Genomic DNA, 18,152 nt, shown 5'->3' on the forward strand with positions numbered 1-18,152 from the left:
CCTGTTGATGGAGCTGTATCGTCCAAGTATATTTTTTTTATTAGTCATAGAAAGTTGATCCTTGTTGATTATATAATTTCGGATCATTTTTTGATGTGTTTCCTGCTTTATCTTATTTGCTGAATCTTGTAATCAACTCTTTATGAAATGGATCATCCTTTTGGCATACCTGCGTTATCAATTCATCGTTATTTTAAGTATTGTGAAGTGTTAAACTAGAAATAACTTGCTTTGTAAAAAGTTGAGAGTGTTTGGGTGCGACACCGAAGGTAAATACCTTCGTGATCGTCTTGAGACCTGTCACCCCGCTGGCGAATCCTGGGCCAGAGGATTCCCAAACGGTGGGGGCCGAGGCAGCGTTCTAGGATATGGAATGCTTATTTGAAATATTTCCATGCACCCATTCCGTCCACCCGCTTCCTTAAAATTGGTTGGGTATCTCTTTCTGCTGGGTGCCTTCCCCCTGGTCTTACACTCATAGAAACTGATAGGGGAGCCCTGAGAGATTATATATTAACTACTTTCCCCAATATTATTAATTTATTATGTAATGTACATGCGTTCACCCAGCGGGCCTTTTGACCATTTCGTTTGCTTGAAGATTTCCCAAAAATTTTGTTTGATTGATAGGTTGAGGCCTGCTACTCCTCGTCCAGAGATAAAAACATGTAAAGCGGTTACGCTGCCTTCTTCTTCTGGTATTCTTCACGCAGATGCAAAGCTGCGCTGTTCCTATGGGTAGTACGGTTTGAGCCATTTAGCATTCCAAGGGTGCCGGAGGACCTCACCTTTCAAATTGCGAAGATAGTAGGAACCGTTTCCCACAATGTCGTGTATTATAAAAGGTCATCCCCATGTAGGTGCTAACTTTCCCCATTTCTTCTCTCGTTGATACTGCGGGATTGTACTTAGCACATACTGACCTTCTACAAAATTTCGAAGCTTAACCTTTTTCTTGTACTCACTCGCTAGTCTCTGTTGATAATTTTCCATCTTTTGCAATGTTGCTTCCCTCCTTTCTTCCAGGTCGTCCAGTCTCTCTAACATCATGTCTGTTGTGAGATTTTTCTCCCATGCTTCGGTCTTTGTGGTTGGCATGAGGATATATGTTGGGATGACTTCTTCAGCTCCATAAGTGAGGAGAAATGGGGACTCCCCAATGGCAGATCTTCGTGTTGTCCTGTATGACCATAATACATTGTGTAGCTGTTCACACCATCGCCCCTTGTGTTCGTCTAATTTCTTTTTGAGGATAAGGGAGAGGGTCTTGTTAGTAGCTTCCGCTTGTCCGTTCCTTTGAGGGTATATGGGGGTGGACTTGTTTTTCCTTATTTTGAAAGTGTCGAAGAGCATGTCTATGTTTTTCCCCTGTAATTGTTTACCATTATCGGACACGATTTCCGCTGGTATGCCGAACCTGCAAATAATGTTTTGGAATATGAAAGTAAACACGTCCACATCTCTGATCCTGGCTAAGGATTTGGCTTCCACCCATTTACTGAAGTAGTCCGTGGCTACTATCAAAAATCGTCTTTTCCCTGATCCTTCGATGAAAGGCCCAACAATATCTATGCCCCATTTTGCAAATGGCCACGGACTATCCACAGACTTCAACGTTGTTGCTGGTGCGTGTATCTTTTTGGCGAAACGCTGACATTCTTCACATCGTTGGGACATTCTTGCAGCATCTTGTATCATTGTGGGCCAGTAATTTCCTTGCATTTTTGCTTTGTCGTCTAGTGATCTCATGCCTCTATGATTCCCTGCGTCACCATAATGGATGTCGTTTAGAATTCGATGCCCCTCTTTCTTGGATAAGCAACGTAGTAACGGTCCGAGGAAGGATTTCTTGTACATGATCCCATCCCGAAGATCATATCTTCCTACTTTGGAGAGTATTTTCCTGGTTTGTTTGTGATCCGCGGGTAAGGTTCCATCCTTGAGAAACGCATGGATCATCATTCTCCATTCATCTTCGTTGTTGAAATCTTCGTCTTGATTTGCTCTTGACAGGATATCTTCTTCGTCAAAATCGTCACGGATGTCTTCTCCCACCTGATCTTCGATATTTTCTTCCACTGTATCTTGATTTGTAGCAAAGGAAAATTGTGATGCAATCGAAGGCTCGTATACCCTTGTTATTTTGATAGCTTCGATACTCTTGTCCTTCAGCATGGATGATATATTGCTAGGGCATCCGCGTGCCTGAGATCCCTTCTGCATAAGTGCCGGAACTTGATGTTCGGAATTTGTGATGCCAATGTTTGGACCAAGGCCATGTAAGCTGAGAGGGTGTCGTCGTACACATTGTATTCGAGCCCTATTTGCCGTATGACAAGCTGCGAATCACTTGTCAGTCTTACATCAGTTACCCCCATCTCTATTATTAAGCGGAGGGCATGTACGACTGCCTCGTATTCGACGATGTTGTTAGTATGCTCTTTGAATTCTAACCTGAGTGCCTGTACGATCCTTTCTCCAGTTGGGGTGGTGATGACAATGCCTATTCCTGCCCCTTCCTTATTTTTGGAACCATCAACGAAGACTTCCCATTGTCTTTGACTCGCGGGTTCGAGGACATCAACTGGATCCTTGCTTTCCTCGTCGGCTTCTGGTATTCCCCTAATCTCTTCATCGTTGTCCAGGGGGAGGTCTGCTAAGAAATCCGCCAAAACTTGGGATTTTTGGGAATGTTGAATTTCATGAATGATGTTGAATTGGTCCAGGTGGGTGTTCCACTTGGCTATTCTACCTACTTTCCCGCGCTTTTGAGGACTGCTTCCAGTGGTGCTTTGCATGGGACGCGGATGAAGTGAGTTAGGAAATAGGTTCTCAGCTTTTGAGTAGCCCATACTAATGCCAGGATGAGTTGTTCGATCTTCGTGTAATTCCTTTCCGCAGAATTGAGGGTCTTACTGACATAATAGATAGGTGTTCTATCTTCGTATTGGTTTTGACCAACACTGCGCTAACTGCGTCTTCTGTCGCTGCTATGTACAATGCCAAAACCTCATCAGGATCAGGCTTCTGCAGGATTGGAATTGAAGCCAGGTGTTCCTTGATTCTTTGGAAGGCTTCTTCGCATTCTGCGGTCCATTCAAACTTACTCCCTTTTTGAGAATATTGAAAAAATGTTTGCATTTGTCCGAGGATCGGGCAATAAATCTGCCCAAGGCTGCTAAGGACCCATTGAGCTTTTGCACTTCTTTTAAATTCTTCGGAGATGGCATTTCCACTATGGCCTGAATCTTCGCGGGGTCTACCTCAATACCCCTTTTTGTTACCAGATATCCGAGGAATTTCCCTGAGGTGACACCGAAGTGCATTTTTCTGGATTTACTTTCATGTGATGTTTCCTCATTGCTTCGAAAATATCTCTCAGGTCCTGGTGGTGATCTTTGCGCAGCCTACTTTTGACGAGCATGTCATCAACGTAGACTTCTAGGGTACTACCAATCCATGGCCTGAAGATAGCATCGACCATTCTTTGGTACGTTTCCCCTGCGTTTTGAAGTCCAAATGGCATTCTAGTGTAGCAATAAAGGCCATGCGGGGTAGAATGCTGTGTGTAGTTGATCTTCTTCTGCCAGGGCTACTTGGTTGTAACCAGAATATCCGTCCATGAATGACAGCTCTTCGTACCTTCCACTGCTTCAACCAGTTGATCTATGCTCGGTAGGGGATAGCTGTCTTTGGACATGCCTTGTTGAGGTTAGTAAAGTCGATGCATATCCTAACCCCTCCATTTTTCTTAGGAACGACGACCATGTTGGAGATCCATGTAGGGTATTTGACTTCCTTGATGAAGCCTGCTTCTAGTAGTTTCCGAAGTTCTTTTTCTACTGCCTTATGATACTCTGGTGCAACTTTTCTTATTTTCTGCCTGAAAGGTGGCGTGCCTGGTTTGATGCGCAGCTCGTGTTGGATTATTTTCGGATCAATCCCCGGCATGTCTCCTAACTTCCAGGCGAATACATCCGCGTATTCTTTAAGTAATTTGGTTAAGGAATCTTCTCTTTTTTCGTCCATTATGGTCCCTACTTTGATCATCTTCGGGTTTTCTTCCGTTCCTATGATGATTTTTTTTACGGGCTCCACTGGTGTGAACACCGGATTCGGGTCCCCAAGGACTGGGACGTTCTTTAATTGCTATTTGGTATGTTTCTGTCCTTCGTTGGCTGCTGAAGTACTTGTCTCTGTGTTAAGGACATTATCATCCTTTGTCAAGCCCTTCCCTGTGGTTTCCTTGAGGAACAGGTCTATGGCATTTTCTTTCGCAACTTCTTTATTTTTGATCCTTCGGGTTTTTCGCTGCTCTTCCTGTTCGTTGTTGATACGATCCTGAGTGGTCTGACACTCTTTTGCAGAGACCCGATCTCCCTTGATTTCCATCACTTCCTCGGGTGTAGGGAACCTGAGATATTGGTAGTAAGTTGCTGCCACTCCCTTGAGTTTATGTACCCACTTTCAGCCAATAATGGTGTTATAAGGGTATGGGGCGTCAACCACGCTGAATCGTGTTTCTACTTTCATGGGACCGACGTTCACCTGCAACACGATGTCTCCCAATGGCTTTGTGGGCGCTCCGTTGAACCCGTAGATGGTGTAATAAGAGGTCATCAGCTGTTCATCATGGAGCTTCATCCGTTTGAAGGCGTCGTAGAATAGAATGTTCACTGAGCTTCCCCCGTCGATGAGGATATTTTTGAGGTTACATCCGGCCACTGGTAGTGTGAGGACCAAGGGATCGTTATGGTCTTCCATATCTTCTTCGATATCTTCAGTATCGAAGATGATAGGTGCGTCCATCCACTCTTCGTGCTCGTCCACCTCTACGCCGTCAATCTTATATAATTCGCAGTGGTATTCGAATTGATTTCGTAGTCTCTTTCCTATCTGCGCTGTAAGTGAGGGCCCTGCGGCTTCGGAACACGAGATGGTGTTGATTGTGCGGTTTCCCTCTGGAAGTTGGACTTGCTTGGTTCGTTTGGATCTGTCCTCGGTGACCTCCTTTCATATGTATTGCTTGAGTTCGCCAGCATCAATCAATTTTTGGATCATTATTTTGAGGTTTTTGCATTTCTCGGTCTTGTGTCCATTGAAGCAATGATACTCACAGTAATCTTTAGACTTCTCGGTTATTGGGGGCTGTTTTCCCTTAGACCACGGCCACTCCAAATTTTCCCTTCCTTTGATCTCTCTCAAGATCCGAGCGTAGCTAGCATTGATCTTCGTGTAAACCTGATCTTCGAATTTTCGATCGTCTTTTCGTCGTTCATCTCTTCGTTCCTTCCTATCTTCGTGAGGTCGTTCCACTGATCTATTTCTTTTGGCCCCGCTGGTTTGTTCTGAGGAATTGGTACGGTGAGACCTCTGCGTTTGTGCCCTCGGGTTCTCACGCTGGATTTCTTCAAGACGATCATACTTCTCAATAATTATTCGAATATCTCCTTCTGTCTTAGGTACGCTTCCGTGGATCTCAACAAATAGTGGACTCATTCGGTCTAATCCCCACTTGTAGCAGTTGATGCTTACTACGGGATCCACACTCCCTATGGCTTGGCAGATCTTGTGCCATCTTTTGGTGTATTCCCTCGTGTTCTCCTTGTAACCAATTGCCAGAGAAAAAAGTTTATCCATTCCGGTGTTGACAACTTTGTTGTACATGTAGGTTCTCAAGAATTTCTCTGCGAGTTGATCGTAGGAGTTGATGGAATCAGTTGGCAGGTTGTCAAACCAAGACAAAGCCGATCCCTTCAGACTTGATGGGAAATACCTACAGAGGACGGCGTCGTTTTGACTCCATCGGGCTAAGATACGATTATAATACCGAATATGTGCCGCGGGATCACTGGATCCGTCATAGCATTCAAAAGTTGGGACAGGGCACTTTAACGGAATGGGGGTATTTGCCAGGCGATGATTTAGGGGCGTGGAGTTAGCTTATTTCATCACATCTTCAAGCCTTCCTCCGCCTTGTCTGGCTTTTAACTGCCTGATCTCAGCCATCATCTCATCACACAGCTCCTCCATTGCGCGGTAATATCCCACATTCTCATGCTCAGTTGAGCGTTTCTTTCTTCGAATTTCACTGTCATAATAGTCTAAGTCTTCGGCGGCATATTACGGATCGGATGCACTGCTTCCCCTGGCGGCATTTGCTATGATGATTCTTCGGTCTCGATTAGGCTCTGGTGCTTTAGAATTTGCTTCGTCCAGTTGTTGGCTAGTCTTCGTGCTTTGGGCAATCCTATCTTTCAAGTCTTGGTTCTCCCTGTCCAGAAGAGCTACGGCATCTGCGTAGACCTGCTGGCTCTTTTTTAATTCTTCGAGCTCTACCATCAGTCGGTGGGACTGGTTTGATCCCTGATTGGGAGTTCCGGCTTGTACCCCTGCGGCCATAGTTCCCCCTTTGTCTACTGTGTGTATTAAGGGTGGCAGAGGATCAGCTTCAATTGTTGGTATCTCCAAGTTTGGTCCCCTCGGTTGAGCTTCCACCCGCGGTACTAAAACCACTGGTATGGTTTGATTCTGACCGTTGGTTGACGGCCTTCCGAAGACTGGTGGATGTGCGGGCTGGTGTGTCATAGATTCTGCCACCCCTTCTCTTTGTTGATGGATTTGGTTTGAAACCAAAGTCTTGTTAGCTTCTGTAGCCTGGAGGGCCGCAACAGTTGCGTTGTTCTTTGTGGCTGCTGCTTTGAGAGCTGCGGCTGCAATGGAGTTAGTGTTCATAGGTGAGGTGATATCCGCAGCATCCTTCCTCTGAGTAGCTGTTTTAGATTTGTCTCCTTTCTGCTTGCTTCGGGTCATGACCGGGGTAATCCTCGGTGTCTCCTTTGATGAGGCTTTGGTTTTTCCTGCCTCTAGTATCTTTTCCATTTTTAATCTTTTTCTGCATAGGGGAATAAATAAAGAGAACCAAAGATATCCACGAGGATCGGGTTAGTGCCATTCGTATCCGCAAAATTATTGGAATAGAAGGAAATGAGCTGCCCAAGGGCCTTAATAAAAGAGAAACGTAAAGACTCCAACGGTCTAGTTTTCGCAATACAAATCCTCTAATAAACAATCATGGACCTTGTTTTCAGACTACTTTTGAAAAAGAAACCTCTTGAAAAAGCAGATCCGTCGCTAGAACTCATGAATCTGGATTATTTAGTCTTAGTTTTAAAAGAAAAACGCCTTACGTGCAAATCTGCGATAGATAGACGTGGATTTGTCTGCTTTGAAATGGTGTTTTTGAAAATGAAGACCATGAACCCAGAATAAAAAAGGTTTTGAAAGCACGCTGAACCCAGAATAGGGCACAACCATAATGCGCGTTTAAGGTGAAATCACAGGATAAGATAGATCTTTTACCGGGACAAAGTCCCTGTTTCTAGCGCCATATTGTGAACACATAAATCACGAATCCATCCACGTGTTCACAAACAATATTCGCATATATTCTAATTCTAGAATTGTACGTCGTATGCGTAAAGGGGATGATTATATCGATTCATCGACTCGAAGCCTTCGAGCTTGTCATTGTCTAGTCGAATATATCATAAATAATGTTCGTATAAAGGAATAAACCGAGAATCAAGTATAAATGTAAAGCACAGGAAGTTCAACGCTGAATGTAAGGTGCTGAAATGTAAAAAAGACAGATTTACGTGGTTCGGCACTAAGGCCTACATCCACGGGGCTGGTGTTTCACTATGTATTGAATGATTAAAAAGATAGTCGAATGACTTTAGAGTATACATAGGTCTGCGGAAGTAGGGGATTACTTACTCTTCATATTTCTCTCTCCTATATTCTCCTATATCTGCTCTGATTGGTCGACCCCTTCTCTCTTAGTGGAGAGGGGTATTTATAGGGTTGGAACGTGGGTCCCACTTCTGAGGCGCCGTTGTAATCTTATCTTCTTGTGCTTTTTGCCCATTACGCAGAGGTCTTCGGCATATGCTGCGGCCTGAGCTTGAATACGAAGGATATCCTCGCCTCTTCCACGAGCTGATTGACACGTGTATATCTCTTTGGTATTTAATGCGGGTTGATGGATGTTTGCTCGTGTCAGACAAGTGTCTCTTTGTCTGGTCACATCTGCGTCATCCAAACTTCCTCTCGGCAGTTGATCTGGGATCTTCCTCGGGATTGGGTGTATTAACACCCAAGGGGTATTATCTGGTGCTCCTCTGAGCCATCATACCTCTGTGATCCTCTGTCCCTGACCGTCAGATCTGCTGACCGGTGGCATCTTCTGATGAGATGCTTGCTATCATGTTTTGATATCTTGTTTTGCATGCCTTCCACGTGTCTCTTTCTGTACACGTGGTGGATGATGAAAGGTGTACATACAATTTGCCCCTCTTCTTCTGACTTGGGCGTATTTTGCAATTTAGAAGAAGAAAGGTTGTCCTACACGTTTCCCACTTTGCATTAACTTTCCCCGTAACTGCTCCTTGGTACGAGGAACAATTATTGTCTTCTCTAGCTTCATAAATAGGAAAGAGAATGTGAAAAAAAAACTTTTATCCTCTTCTTGTCAGTGTTCATCCTCTTCTTCATTTTTTATTCTTGTTCTTTAGTAATTTATTATCGTCATTCTTGTGAGGAAGATAACAGCATTCACAGATAACATCATTCAATTTTCTGTCTATTTATTATCGTTCCGTGTCAAAACTATCTGGGAATTATCTTCGTTCACTGAAGGAATGTTACCTGCGAAGCAAGGGAGAGACTATGATGACCTTCTAAGTTCCAAATCCTGCTGAGAGAGAGTGGTACACTCCTCAGAATTTTAACAGTTCTTTTGGGGATTATGTCAACAGTAGAAACCTTAAGCCGTGGAGTATTAGTCTTCGTAATTTTACTGCTCCCCGTGGTGAAATTCGTCTTTTGAGTGAGGTGAGTGATGCCAAGATGAAGTATGTTCCTGGTACTGAGGGATCTGCTAAACGGAAACTCTTTCCTTCTCGTGAAAGGATTAAGCGTGACCATGATTATAGATGGCATGCTACTGTTATTGAGGTAGTTGGTCCTTGGGCTTATGGATGGATTCCGGGTCCGCGCGGTTGGCGTCCTTCTGAAAATAGCAAGCCTCGTGAAACTCCTCCTGCTCGTTATGGATATTTCTGTCCTTGGCGTCCTAATTTCGCGGGCATGAATTTTCCTTATGCTCTTGATGTCGTTGATGGAGATGAGGAGGAGGGTTCTGGTGCTACCCATCCAACGAAGAGTGTTGCTGCTGCCAAGGTATAGTTTCTTCTTATACTCTCTATTTTTATTTGCCCCTTTTTCCTTGCTTGAAATAATTTTCATTTTTGAAGTGAGGAAAAAAATGAGCCTTTGTTGGGATGTGTACTGGTTTGTAGGTGTCGAAGAAGAAGAAACTTGGACCCAAACAATCTTCTACTGTGGTTACCGGTGAGGCTGAGGTTCATGAGGAGGTTACGAGTCCTGTAAACGAAGGGTATGCTGAGGATGAAGAAATGTCCGATGGAGAAGAGCGTACCGACACATCTCACCCTGATGACGAAGGTGGTAATGGTGAAGAAGAAGTTTTCGCGGGTGGTGGTGGTGAGTCTGTGGGTAATATTACCGTTGGTGGTACTGGCGGGGGTGGATCTGCCCCTGTTGGCGATGATATTGTTGGTGTGGGTACTCTGCCCGTTATTTCTCCTGAATTTTGTTTCGGTAGGATATATTCCGCGGGGGAATCCTTTGATGTGAATGCTGCCATGGGTCTTGCCGAAGACTTCTCATTGCTTTCCCCAAATGATGATTGGGATGTGCTTGGGGATATTGGTAAAGGAGATGCCACCGGTCAGCAGGCTGAAAACGTCGGTGGTCATACTGAGGCTGGTGATGTCGAGACTTGCGTGAGTGAGGGGAGAACAACCAAAGGGAAGTCTGCGGTTGAATCTCCTTCAGAGGATTTCCCTTACTCGCTAATGCCTGAAGGCGAAGATGCCATTTTGTCTTGGCTTAAGAAGAAAAATATTATGTTCGTCCCCAACCCTGCCCTAGTGGTCCCCGGTGAGAAAAATTCTGACGCTTATACTCGTCAGATGATGCAAGTGTCTTCTGAAGTCCGCGTTGCTGAGATGTGGGAGAAGAATCTGAGAGCTTCAGAAGCTAACCTAGTGGTTGACCCTCCCTCCTCTGTTGCTGATATGATGGCCATAGCTGATGGGTATCAATACAGTTTTCCCCAGCAGCGTGTCTTAGAGGTAAATCCTTGTACTGATTCTCTCTTGATGTACGAATATTGTATTCTTCGCGATATTCGATACCTTGGGTATAATAATGTTTGTCGTTTATGACATAGATGATGAGGAGCGAACATTGTAACCATGTTCTATACCAATTCTTTAAAGCAAAGTCGTTAAAGTTGGAGGCTAAGCTTCGTCATAGAGAAGAAGAACTATCTTCGGCCGAATGTGTTAGATCAATGGCGATCTGAGATTGTAGGTGTGTTGTGAATTCAGCGTAATAACGCTCTGAATGATTGAATTTTGCTAAATTGAGAGTGATTACTCAGACGATGAGTTCGTGTAGACGAAAGATTTTCCGTATGAACTTGCCGAGAAATTCCTTGTTTAGACGAATGTTCGAGTATTCAAATCTTGTCCTTTCAATCATGATTCAGAGGTCTTTTTATATTACTAAATTAAAAACACCATGATCCCATGAAGTGTGACAGTTGCTGGAATCATAGAGTGGGAAAGTGGGAAATCGTGTTAAAACCAGTTGCTCATCGTACGGAGACTTGGTTAATTTTCCACCCACTACTTTGATGACTCTTCCAACTGATTGCACGACTTCCTCATATTCTCGTCGTGGGTGAACACACGTGCTGTAGACTTCCAGACCAAAACCCTAGTTAATATCCCCCCACGTGACACGATTGATATCTCGTGATTATGGAGTCAGTTGCTGACTTTATGGGACGATGAGTCCATGTATTGCTGAGTTGAACGTGATTTGCAAATGTTATGAAACTCATGAATTAAATATGTATGCTGAGACGAGGTATTATTATGTTGATTACCTAAGACGAGAAAACTGTGTTGCTGAATTGTTGAATATTGATAGTTGAACCAATATTCTTGAATCTGAACAAATATTGCTGGTTCGAGCAAATATTGCTATTTCGAGCAAATATTGTCGGTTTGAGTGAATATTGCTCATTTGATGAATTTTTGGTAGCAGGACCAAATAAAATATTAATTTAAGATACTGACTGCTGGGTCGAGTATAATAAATAAAAATGTTGATCATGGAATCAACATAAAATTATCAGTTTTTTTAATCTGCTCAGAATCATGTTTTTGCAGAGCCCTGGATTAAAAAAAACCCTAATTTTAATGATATGATGATTTATACAAAATCAACCGCCGAGTGAAGCAGGGACCGACTACATGGGATGATGACTCCACCATGTAACACCCAGATGCTCGAATGAGCAAAAAACCAAAGTCTCTTGAGGACCAGTTGGTGAAAGAATGATTAAATGCTGGTTTAATCATTTATTAAAATAATGCTCGTGTGAGCGACAAATAATAAAACCTAGCCATGAAAAGATGAGGGACCGACCAAGAGGTCATGGGACCGGCTTTTGGTGGTCGTTTCAGCAAACCCCCAATTGTTTGGAAAGAGTTTGAACCTAATATGAGCAATTGAGCAAATTAGATTAAAATCATTAAAACGTGTGGGACTGACTGTTTGCAAGCCTTAGGTTCACCCTTGGTCGGTCAAGGGAATGTGCCCGTGTCACCATAGTGTCCGTGTCTCAGTCCCGAGAGTTTCAATATTTTCCAATGCGCGTTTGAGAAACATTTTGAGAAAATATGCAGAACCCAGGGTTTTGCAGAAACTAGGAAAAATACATAAGATGATGAAAAATAATAAATAAAACAGTGAATTGCAAGGTGCGGGACCGGCCACGACTAGGGCATGGTCGGCCGCTGACAAGCACGGTCCCACACTTTCCCAATTTTATGTAATTTTGCGTATTTTCTCTGAATTGAGGGAAATCCCATGAAACCGGAGAGTTTTATGAAATTAGGGAACTTCCATGAGATGAGAGAAATAAAATAATAATAAAATAGGAAATGATGGAGTGTGGGACCGACAATGGCCTAGGCATGGCCAACCAGCCAACGGGCATGGTCCCAGGGCACTCTTCCAAATTTTATGTAATTTTCATGATTTTAGAGAATTTTCATAAAATCAGAGAGATTTTTTGAAACCAAGGTATTTTGTTGAAATCAGAGAGTTTTAATGGAATGAGTAAAATAAAACAAATAACAATAATAAAATAAGAGGCGTGTGGGACCGTCTAGGGAATGACCGGCCGGTTAGGGCCCGGTCCCACGAGTTTTCTTAATTTTATAATATTTTTCATGGGTTTAGGGAAAATTCATGAAATCAGGGAATTTTCATGGTTTTAGGGAAAATTCATGAAATCAGGGAATTTTCATGGATTGAGAGAAATAATAAAATAATGGGGATGTGAGGTGTGGGACCGGCCACGGCTAGGGCATGGCCGGCCGGCTGGTGCTCGGTCCCGTGACACCTTTCCCTAATTTTATTATTTTCTTGACATAAAGAAATATCATGAGATTAAAGAATTTCCTTGAATCGAAGGAGATTTGCTCGAACGAGAGAATTTTCATGAGATCAGAGAAAAATAATAAAATATGATAAAATATAAAATTGGGCGTGGGACTGGTCACGGCATGACCGGCCGTCTGGTGAGCCCAATCCCTGGCGCCTTTGCTAATATTTTATTATTATTATTTTTCCTTCCTATTTTGCAGTTGTTCATCGTTCATTCGTATTTTTGAAATGCTCGTTTGGGCATTCAAATGCTGGTCTGTGCATTATTGCTAAGTACACTTGCACCATTTTAGTCGGGCTTATTCGATGGTCAGATGCCTGTTTCGTTGAATATTTATCACTAACCCGTGGAATTCTGCTGGGAAGAACCACAAATTGAAATGACGAAATATAACAAAGAATCGTAGAATATTGCTGGATATTCAGGCGATTAGAGATAATTAACTGATGGCTCTATACTAACAGGGCTTCCTATCTAGGAGCATTAATTATATGAGATTTGAGCAATATGATCTTGTTGGAGTATTATATTTCTCCTATATAGTCAGGGAAAACCTGGTTGCATCCTGAAGACGTTGTCGCTCTATACTAGCAGGCATGCTGTCTAGGAGCCGTCCAATCTTTCGATGCTATATAGAAATAATTACTGAAATTGCTCAGTATTCATGAGATGTGTCGTGGCCTCAGCTGGGAGACTACAGATCTACAGATACTCTGAGAGACAACCTTCTTAGTCAGAGATTTTATGGCATGAGCTTTCACGCTTTGTTGAGAGACATGAGTCTCAATACTCATCTGATTGCCAGATACGGAGTATGCATAATTATGGTTTTACGATTTTTCCCTTGTCAAAAATCCACCATCTACATTAAGTCCCCTGCTTAGTAAGGAACAATCATGTTCCTCAGTCAGCATTGAATGGTGATTTTCCAAGTACAGACAAAAATAAGTAATTGAACTTAGTCATAAGATAAGATGTTACCGGATTTCGACCGAATGAGCAAACCATGGTTTGAGAGAAAACCACAGTGGCATAATAGAGCGTCATTCGGCGAGCATAAATTGGTGTATAACCGCTGATTCGATGGTGGAACCTTGGTCGATTTAGGATTCATGGGACGGGCCCGATAAGGAAATCCTTATGAAATTAGGTTTTGGAAATAAAATTTGGTATAAAAGGGATTAAGTCCTTCTTTTTTTTTTAATTTCTTCCCACACGTCCACCAGCTTCATCCCCTTCACATCTTCACGTTGTCAGTAGGGAGAGGAGAAAATTCGCCGGAAGTCGCCGTCCGTCCGATCACCGTCTGGCCAACTTCCGGCCGGCACGTCAGGTACGCAATTTTTTTTTCTTCAAAAGATTGATGTTTGTTCATGAGTTGTTCATCATAAAATAATATGTGCATATACATACTTTGGATGTGAGTTTTATGAAAAACCCTTGTTTTAGGAACGTATATTCATTCGACATTTAGTTTAAGAAACTAGCAACAATCCCTAACTTTGAGAGAGATTTTTCTTTGGTAATAGACCTGAGTCCAATGATAAGAGGAGAGGTGAAAAATACTGGCGGCAGAGGAGAGGCATCGATTCGTCGATGTGGTACCTTCTGACTCTGATGTTGACGCTTCTGAAGAGGAAACCACGTGGTTGTTACCAGAATACAAGATCAAGCCTAACCGGTGTACCAGGGAGCTTGAAGCTGAAGCAGAAGAATACTCGGATTCAGACGATCCTTATACCCATCCAGACTTTATCAATGGTCCTGATAGCGATTCTGACGAAGAGGAGGATTCCGAGAAGGACAGTGATGATGAGTCTGACAGTTCAGATGAATCTGACGAATAACTTTACTCTTGATCTTTCTTTTAAACATTTGAATGTTTTCTTAGCCTTCGTAGTAGACATCTTATTTGAACAACTTCTCTTGAGTATTAAGATTTTCCTTTTGTGAGAAATTCTTTTATCAAGGTTATTTCCTCTTGATTGAATCAAATAAAATGGGTCAATCCTCATACGCTGAACCCATTGTGATCTTCCTTTACTTGCTTTAAGGTTCTTATATGTGAAAACATCCAAACATGTCGCAGAAGACATGTAACACACAAGGCCGTGTGACTTCTCTGACCATACCTAACTTTGGTCAGTTCCCAGTGTATTATTTCACTTCGCATCTCCAGTATTGACCTTGCTCGAGACTAAGGGTTTCAATAAAACTCACAACTGAATTGAATATTTTCAGAAGATAAGCGCCTGCCGTATCTTGTATATAACTCCAAGATTTAGGGTTTAACACTTGCGCAAATATTTCTTCCATTCCTGAGCTAGTTTCATCGCAGAAGAAACTTCGATTGCCATACCTTTCATCATTATGTCTAGCGATAGTACTTCTTCTCGAAACAGACTTCAGTTGAAGCATGAAATAGAAGCGTCCATCTCGGTAAGTTGTATATCTTCTTCGTCTCTGTTTGATCAAGGTTATTGATCATAGGAAAATAATTTGTTGCAGGATAATCAGAAGAATCCTTCTTCTCATAATTCGAGGCCCAGGTGGACTGTTAGGGATCCTGCCCGGTATAGGTCGGCTCACGCTGAGGCTGGATCATCCGTAAGTAATCTTATAATTCTCGAAGTTTTACCATGCTCCATTCTGATAAAACTAAACACTTCCTCATTTCGTCGCAGGCGGATGTTCGTGTCGTTGTTGATGCTAGAAGGAGAAGGAATGGAAAGTCCGTGACTGGGGTTGAGGTTGAAGATAGCAGCAACCAGGTATGTGAAGACTCTGCAGAATCCATGGAGGCTGGAGACGGGGTTCGTGACTATCCAACAACTGGACTCTTGTTTGAAGCTCCTTTGATCAACACTTCCCCGGACAATGAGGTGGTCGGTGGATTCGTCATTCCCAAGTGTCATGCACCTCTATACACCAAGATTTGGAAAAAGTATGGGCATATTGCTACGATCGAAGTGTGGAAAAGTTTTTTACCAACCGTCCTGACTACAATTGCAGGATTGCTACCGATCATTGAGGAGATGAACCAGGCGCGCCTGCGGATGTCAAGAATCAGGAACTGCACAAGTGGGATGAGATGATTTCGAAATGTGAGACATTGTGGTTCAATGTAAGCTGGCTTCGTCGTCGACTTGAGATAATCAAGATTCATAAGGCGGTGGAGGCTGCTGATGCGATTTATATGACCACTGCTTTACTGGAAGAGGAGAAGATGCTGGCTTTGGAGTCGGCAAGAGTCGAGAAGGCAGTCGAGGATTTGAAGACAAAGACCAGGACTTTCCAGAAGAAACTTGACAGGGTTTCTTATAGAGATTATCCATTGTTGGACGGATTGCTCTGAGTGATCATTCGGGAGAGTTGAAGTGTAGGTTTCTGATAAGGTAGAATAATATGATGGCATAGAGGAATTTCATTCAATTGATGAATGTTTAATGAACAAACGAGCATCTTGCATGCTCATTGAAGGAAATAAATTACATTTGAGATGTATTTGAATAAATATTAATTATCTGCTGTTGATCAAGCATAATAGGCTTTGAGCCATTTGCCGTTGATAATATTTCCTTCCTTTCCTCCACTTACTGCTAATATTTTGTAGTATCCACTAGACACTGCTTTGGTGATAACATACGGGCCTTCCCATTTCGGAGAGAATTTGGGAGCAGACATGTCTTGTTGAATGTGTTTTGCGGTCTTTAATACCAAATCTCCTACTTGGAAAGTTTGAGGTTTTACCATTTTGTTGTAAGCTCCAGATATTCTCTGTTTGTAAGCCTCCACATACTTTTCTACTTTAGTGCTCCTTGATTCGAGCATGTCCAGTTCAGCAACTCTTGACTTGGACACTTCAGCTTCATCCCATCTTATTCCACTGGCCGCAGCAATCCTTGATGAACGAAATTTTATCTCAGTTGGGAGTATAGCATCAGCCCCATAGACGAGCGAATACGGTGATGTTCCAATCGAGCTCCTTGGTGCAGTTCTATAAGCCCATAAAGCCATGGGTGATTGCTCATTCCACGATCGTGGATTGTCATGAATTGTTCGACTGATAATCCGGATCAAAGTTTTGTTGGTACTCTCTGCTTGACCATTTCCTTGGGGATAGTATGGTGTGGAGAAAATATGTTTGATCCCGTACTCCTCGAGCAATTTTTCGACATCCTTGTTGGCGAAAGGAGTCCCATTATATGTAATGATATGTTTGGGGACGCTGAATCTACATATAATGTGTTACTTGATGAAGGATGCAATAGTTACCCCTGTAGTACCTCTGAGTGGGATTGCTTCGACCCGCTTAGTGAAATACTCAGTAGCTGTAATGATGTATTCATGCTGCTTTGAGGATGCTGGGTTGATATTTCCGATGATATCAAGTCTCCAACTATAGAAAGGCCATAGACTATTCGCAGAGTGTAATGGAAGACAAGGAGTATGAATAAGGTTACCGTGGACCTGATATTGATGATACTTCTGAACGTACGCGGCTGCGCCGTCTTCCATAGTCGGCCAGTAATACTTGTCGTGGATTTGGAGAAACAATTTCTTTTCCCCCTGATGTTCTCCTTCATGGGATCCTTTCGGGACTATCCGAATTTCATCTCCGGCCAGACATCTCAACAAGTCGCCTCCAAAAATTTTGCGATACAAGATCCCGTCAAGAAAGACAAATCTTTTAGCTTTCTGAGGAAGTTTGATTGCATCTTTCTTTTCAGGTGGTGATTTGTTGTCTCGAAGGTATTCAATGTAAGGCTGTCTCCAGTCCCCAGTGTGATGAAGTGTCAGGGCCTCTAAATGATGAGGAGGTGGCTGACAATTAAGACAAGATCCCTGCAAAGTTCTTGACTATGCTTCCATGGAGGGACAGTAATACCGAGTCTTTGAAGTCTTCTATAAAGTGTTATCACCAGCGTCTGCCCACATACTTCTTGATGCACACTTTCGATATTGTCCTTTGCTTCTTCATTGCCAAGGCATCATGATAGAGAGGTATCAGGGTTGCGATGGTACAAGGCCCCGTGAAGCAAGAAGAAGTTCTTTATCTCTTTAAGGCTGAATGCTTCTCCTGTAACAGAATTGCTCAATTCATGAATAATAGGTGCTCTCCAGTCGCCTGCTTGAGTATCTTCAGTTTGACTAAGCCATGTGGATGATACATCTCGTCTTTGAACTATGATAGCTTTCTCTCACCCTTCGAATTGCAATTTGGAAGCGAGGGTTGCCAAGCAATCAGCATGTCTATTGTTGGTCCGGCCAGTATGAGTGATAGTCGCATCGGCGAAATGAGTTAAGAGTTGCTGCGCCTCAGCCCTGAATGGACCAAGCGTTATCTCCTTGAGAGAGTATGTCCCATTCATTTGATTGAACAACAGTTTTGAATCTCCTATGATCTCCAGGTGCATCGCTCCTTCCTGTTTAGCTAAGGATAATCCTAGCAAGAAGGCTTCATATTCTGCTGAGTTATTTGGACAGTGGAAATCCAGCTTAAATGAATATGAGAATACTTCACCAGATGGAGAGACCA

The sequence above is a fragment of the Papaver somniferum genome, chromosome 9 (assembly GCF_003573695.1).
Source record: "Papaver somniferum cultivar HN1 chromosome 9, ASM357369v1, whole genome shotgun sequence".
NCBI classification, from domain to species: Eukaryota; Viridiplantae; Streptophyta; class Magnoliopsida; order Ranunculales; family Papaveraceae; genus Papaver; species Papaver somniferum.